This window comes from Belonocnema kinseyi, chromosome 8, assembly GCF_010883055.1.
Source record: "Belonocnema kinseyi isolate 2016_QV_RU_SX_M_011 chromosome 8, B_treatae_v1, whole genome shotgun sequence".
NCBI classification, from domain to species: domain Eukaryota; kingdom Metazoa; phylum Arthropoda; class Insecta; order Hymenoptera; family Cynipidae; genus Belonocnema; species Belonocnema kinseyi.
Window position 1 is genome coordinate 35147318 of NC_046664.1, and position 6172 is coordinate 35153489.

The 6172-nt window shown below is 27.6% G+C and overlaps 1 protein-coding gene across 1 annotated transcript in view; it reads right to left on the minus strand.

Annotated features, from left to right (window-relative positions):
• LOC117178019 (ATP-binding cassette sub-family G member 4-like) overlaps nt 1–5798 on the minus strand; it is a 79559-nt gene extending 73761 nt beyond the window's left edge. The window contains exons 1-2 of the mRNA XM_033369209.1: nt 5574–5798; nt 3957–4203 (exon numbers count right to left, since the gene is read on the minus strand). The gene's annotated coding sequence lies outside the window, so the exon portion shown is untranslated. The remainder of the gene's footprint in view (nt 1–3956; nt 4204–5573) is intronic.
• Nucleotides 5799–6172: the final 374 nt, after the last annotated feature.

The following is a 6172-nucleotide window of genomic DNA, read 5'->3' on the forward strand; positions in this document are numbered from 1 at the left end:
TTAATAAGAAGGGGTTTAAAATAAATGTTTATGATTTAAATAAATAAATGTTGAAATATTAATCAAAGTTAGAAGATTGATCTAATTTTATGGAATTTTGCGATTGCGTGCAAAAGACGAACTGACCTGGGTTGTTAACACGTGACACAGTGACGCACTTAAATGCAAAACTCACCCACTCATAGATGCACGATAAGAAGATAACTTTAGGTAATTAAAAGAAACAAGTTTCCTAATATATGTTAAGCAAATAAATTATAATTATGCACTTTAACGGTATAAATAAAATATTATTATTTACAAAAAATTATTAATTTCTCTACTGTACTTTTTCCGTACAGAACCTTAAGTTTTTAAAAGTATTTTCCTATAACTAAGCTAGAAAGGAATAATTTGAAAATGCAATGGTTTATTAGTTAACAAATCTATTATATTTTTGTTTGGTCAGCAATTGTTTTATTTGGTTGAAACTCTAATTATTTTCTTGAAAATTCATCTATTCGGTTGAAAATAATTTTGTTGTTGTTAAAGATTGATCATTTTGGTTTGAAAATGAAACTGTTTTGTAGAAAATTCGTCTCTTTCAGCAGGCAAATTAAAAAATTTTGTTGAATTTTTTTTCAATCTTAACTGATTTTTTTTTTTTTTTTAAAACGAACTATTTTGTTGAAAACCCCTCTTTTTTGTTTGAAAATTCCGCTCTTTAGTTCGATAGAAAACTCGTCTTTTTGTTTTGAAAATGCGGCAATATATTTAGGTGAGATTTTTTATCTTTCGCAACTGAAAAATCTTGTTTGTTTTGAAAATTCACCTCTTTACGTACAAATTTCATCTTTTTGAGTTAAAAAATTGAATATTTAAAAAAAAATTAATTATGAGCTGGAAAATTAAACAATTCTTTAAAAAAGTCGTCCTTTTTGGTTAAAAATTCCAATGTTTTATGAAAAATTAAAATTTTCAGGTTGAAAATTCAACTGCTTTGTAAAAATTCGACTTTTTAGATTTAAAATTGAATAGTTTTGTTGAGAAATTAAATATTTGATAAAAAATCGCCATTCTTTATAAATTGCGTTATTTTTTTATCAAAAATTAGACTGTTTTGTTACAAAAATCGTCCTTTTGGATGCATTGCACTATTTTTTATTTTAAATAAAAATATTTTTAGTTTAATTATCAATTATTATATTTTAATTGAGAATTAATATTTTAAGTTGAAAATTCAGCTAATTGGTTCAAAATTGAACTACTATGTTCCAAATATTTTTTTCGTTGTTGAATAAGACTCATCATTTTAGTCGAAAATTCGCATTTTATTCGAAATTCAACTATTTAGATAAAATTTCATCTATTTTTTGAAAATGTAATACTTTTACTTGAAATTTTCGGAATTTGAAACATCTTGTTCCCAAATTTCTTGAATTTCTGTTTATGATTCTTAACAAATAAATCAAAACCTTTTTAAAAAAGGAGAGAAAGGGTAGAATTGGGTTAAGATTCTCAACTTCTGCTGTTTTAGGCTTTAGCCTAATTTCAGGAAAAAAAGGGATTAGACAAAAAAGGGGACAGATTGTGATCCCTGATATCATTCACGGCTTTAAATAAATTATCAGCTAATCTTACTAATTAATGATTTAAATTTATTGAATAATCAGTAAAATTCACTGATTCTAATTTAGCGATTAGAAACATCAGAGCAAATTAAAATGACCATCAGTAAATTTCCAAGTATCAGTCACAAGAGACTCAGAGACCATTAAATGCAATCTACTTTTCCATGAATGCAGACTCTAAAAGGATTTCCTGCATTTGTTTCAACACTATAGTTAATTCCCTTCGTCACGCTAGTTCAGTCGGAACAAGCCCGTATCAGTCATGTTTAGAAAAAAATGGTTGATATTGAAAAAATCTGAAGCAAAAAAAGGTAAACAATATAAATAGTGTGTAAATTTAAATTAAAGACTTAATTCTAGTTACGAATTAGTTATTTTAACTGACGAATTCATAAATTCTACTAATTCGTTGGTAAAAATCACTCAGGGGGCCATAAAACTCTATTTTTAAAGCTTCCTGATTTTTCTCTGGCCAATAATATTTAAAGACCAGAATTCTAATCTTGTAACATTCTCAGACTTTATAGCTTCAATGCTTCATTCCTAAGATTTTATCCTAAAGCATACTACATTTTCAACACAATAGTTGAAGTTTCTTTAAAAAAAAAGATTTTAAACCAAAAGATTTAAATTTTCAACCGAAACAGATGCATTTTCAATAAAAGAGTTAAGTTTTTATACTAAAAAGCCGAACTTTTTATATAAAAGTTGCCTTTTAAACACGAACAGATGAATTATCAACAAAAAAGTTCATATTTTTACCCACGAAAAATGAATTTTCAACTAAGAAATATGACTTCACGACAATAAACAGGTGAAATCTCAATCTAAGAAGACAAATGTTCAACAACACAGTTTAATCTTGAACCAAAAATTATGACTTAACAAAATAAATTAATTATCAACAAGATTATTCAATCCTCAAAAACCAGACGAGAAATTTTTTTAACAAAATAGATGAATTTTCAAACAAATATTTGATTTTTATACCACAAAAGTAGAATTTTCAACACATTACATTCATTTTCAACCAGGTAGTTGAATTTTTAATTTATGAAGAATAAATTTTAAAGCAAAAATGGCATAGTGAAATTTTATGATGAAAAAAATAATTTAAAAACAGAAAAAAAGAGTTCAATTTTGAGGCAATTTAAAATAAAATCATGAATCTTTTACAGGAAAAAAAATATTTTTAACAAAGTAGTATAAAATTCAACCAAGTAGTTGAATATAAAAAAATAGAAACTGAAGACCTTTCTGCGTGAACATGTTTTAAACTTATATTACAAATTTGAATTTTTGACAAAAAAGTTCATTTTCAGTCAATAGAGATAAATTTCTGACCAAGAAGATGAAATTTGTATCCAAGGAGACCATTTTTCAACAAGACAGATGCATTTTGGACCGTGAAAAATTGATTATATATTAAATTAAATTAATATTATTTCATATCTATATTTAATTATTATTTAACAATATAAATTATTTTCAACCAAATAATTAAATGGTCAAGAAAATTGTTGCATTTTTATCAAATAAATGGATTTTCATCAAACTTGTTGAATTTTTAACTTATAATCAATACACTTGTAATAAGAAATGAAATACTTACATTTTCAGATAAATGAATTAATTAAAAAAAAGAATTTTCAACAAAATAGTTTAATTTTAAACTAAAGAGATAATTCTTTACAAGTTTTTTTTTTAATTAGTTGAACTCTCAAGTGAGTAGTTGAATTTTCAAGAAAATCGTAATATTTTCAACCAAAGAGATGAATCTTTAACTGAAATGATTAATCTTCAACAAAAAAAGTATATTTTAAACAAACTGGTTGAAATTTCAACAAAATAGTCTAATTTCTCACCTGACAAGATGAATTTACAAACAAATGGTCGAATTTTCAACCTAAAAAATTGAATGTTTAACCAATATTAACTGTAAACCAAAAAGACAAATTTTCAACAAAATTCATGAATTTTCAACAAAGAAGATTAATTTTCTACAAAAAGGAAAATATTCAACAAAATACACGATTTTTATGAAATAGATGAATTTTCAGTTTATAAAGAACAAATACAATTTTCTACTTAAAATCTCTTAAATTTATATTTTTATATTTTAATTTTGTCATCTTATTTTTTGGCTCCAAATATTGTTTTTGCCAGTTTCTACAAACTATTCACAGGGAAAAAAATCGCTACTTAAACTGATGATTCAGCCGAATTTAAATTGATTATTTCAAAAAATTGGAAACCCGGATAAATCGTAAGGAACGTAAATTAAAAATATTAAATTGTAATTTAATCACATCTTTAATTCTAAATTAAAAAAGGAACTGAACTTACCTCACTTCTAAGGAACGACCAACGGTGTTCGAAAAATCCACAGTCATACCACTTTAAGGGCACGAAAATTGTGAATTTGTCTGACACCTAATTGTTCGCACTACTTAAACTTAAGTGGTTTCTCCTCTGTCATGAGTCAAACAGAAAAGGTGTAATTTCAGGTGTCAAGTGTCCTTTTTCGCTTATTGACCTCCAAAGGGGTGTAGAAAGCCACATCCAGAACGCCACTCCCCACTTTTGTCACAAACTGTAACATCACACAATTTGTTATAAATTAGCATTATTAAATTAAATTTGGATATTTAATTATATAGAGTTGAGCAGAGTCTTTTTTTTGGGTATTTTTTATTAAAATATAGAGAGAATATTTTTATTATATATTATCTCGGTTTTTTAATTCATTTTCTAATGGGAAGAATTGGAAATCTTGAGTGATAAGTCTAAATCAAATGGCAAAATTCCAAATATTACACTGCATTTTCTGTTGTCACAAATCTTTTAGAATTGGCAAATATCCACTTAGCATCCAGTTTCAATGTCAAAATACAATCTAATCAATATGACTGATCAGCAGAATTTTACTTTGTTAAATATCCAAATTTAAAAAATGAATATTTCTTTCTTGTGAATAATGTATTATAATTTTAGCCATAAATAATGTTATACTTGCACTTTCCATATCAAAATACTATGTACGATTTAAAAATAATTATTTTACCAAATTTATAATCAAGTGTCAATTATAAAACTTTCACGTTAAATTATGTTTGTTTAAAATTTAAAAGCTGGAATTCGCAGACACTCAGTAATAAAATTTTTTTAAATTGAGTCATTTTTTTAAACTTTGACTGCTTGCATTTTAAAAAGACTCAATGAAGTTATTTAATAGTAACTCTCATACCGATTCAATTAGGGTTTATTAACTTGTTATTCTACAAATGAAATTGTACCACATTGCAATTTATGAATTTATTCACGACTACTTAGTGTCCTCATAGGCTATAGAATATCAACTCACATGCACCATTTAATGAGTCATTTATATAAAATGTTTAATAATGAATAAAATTTTGCCAAAATAATTAAATTAACAAAATAAATTATTAATTACTTAGAAGCAAGTTTTTAAAATCAGGTTCCACATTTTTTTATCTTTTTCTTTGTTTGCTTTCGCAACTGATGAAATTCTTTTTCTTTCATCCACCCTTTTCCCTAAGAAAAGAACAAACACGTACCGAATTCCTACATTCTTTTTCATCACCTTTTAATTAAATCCGCCACCTTGCCCTGTCGACTTAGTCCCTTTTTTCTCAATTTAATTTCTTTTCTTAACAAGTTAAATCTCACTTTCAGATCTGTCACCAAAGCACTATTTCCTAACAATAAGAACAAATAATTCCTACACTCCCTTGGTCTTTTCATAAAATCCTCCGAATTGCCCTCCCTATTATCCACATTGCCCTCTCTATTTAAAATCATTTGTCTCTAAATTTAATGTATTTTCCCATTTCTCATATAAGTAGCATTCCCTAAAAATAAAATACCCCCTGGACTAAAACTCTGCTCATCTCAAATCCCAGCATCGACAAATCCGACAGATCAGGAATTTTAAATTACCTCGATGTATGAACTGAATTGGGCGGGTAGCGCCTAATTTAAATTCATTGACAAGACAAATTGTAGCACCTCTATACACGCAAAATCACTCGCGAATTTCCCGAATGAAAATATCCGGGCAAACACTAATGACAAAGAGAAACACACCCGCACATCCGGTGGTGGCTGTCAACAACTGTTACGATCACGAGCAAGCATCGCCGCAAGCGTGCATCCACCACCTACGAGATCAGCTGTAGAACTGCGCTTCTGCACGGAACACTGACAGGAATATAAACCGAGCTATCCGCACGATCCAACCAGGATCGTATGGGAGGGCTGCTTTACTCAGGGGCCCTCAAAAGGTATTTTTCCTGGACAAGGTGTACAGTGACTTTGAAATCCTTGGAAACCTGGAAATCTCCTTAAATTTTTCAAGAGAACCGAAAAATTTGATTTGAAAATTAGAGGTCTCACCATAATGTCAGTTGATGTGCTCTGTTACAACACTGAAAAAAATGGTTAGTTGAGCCAAATATTTAGTTAGTAAGATCTTACAAACTTAATAGTTGGCCCAACTAACCATTTTTTTCAGTGACTGAACAACTTTTGATCCTTTG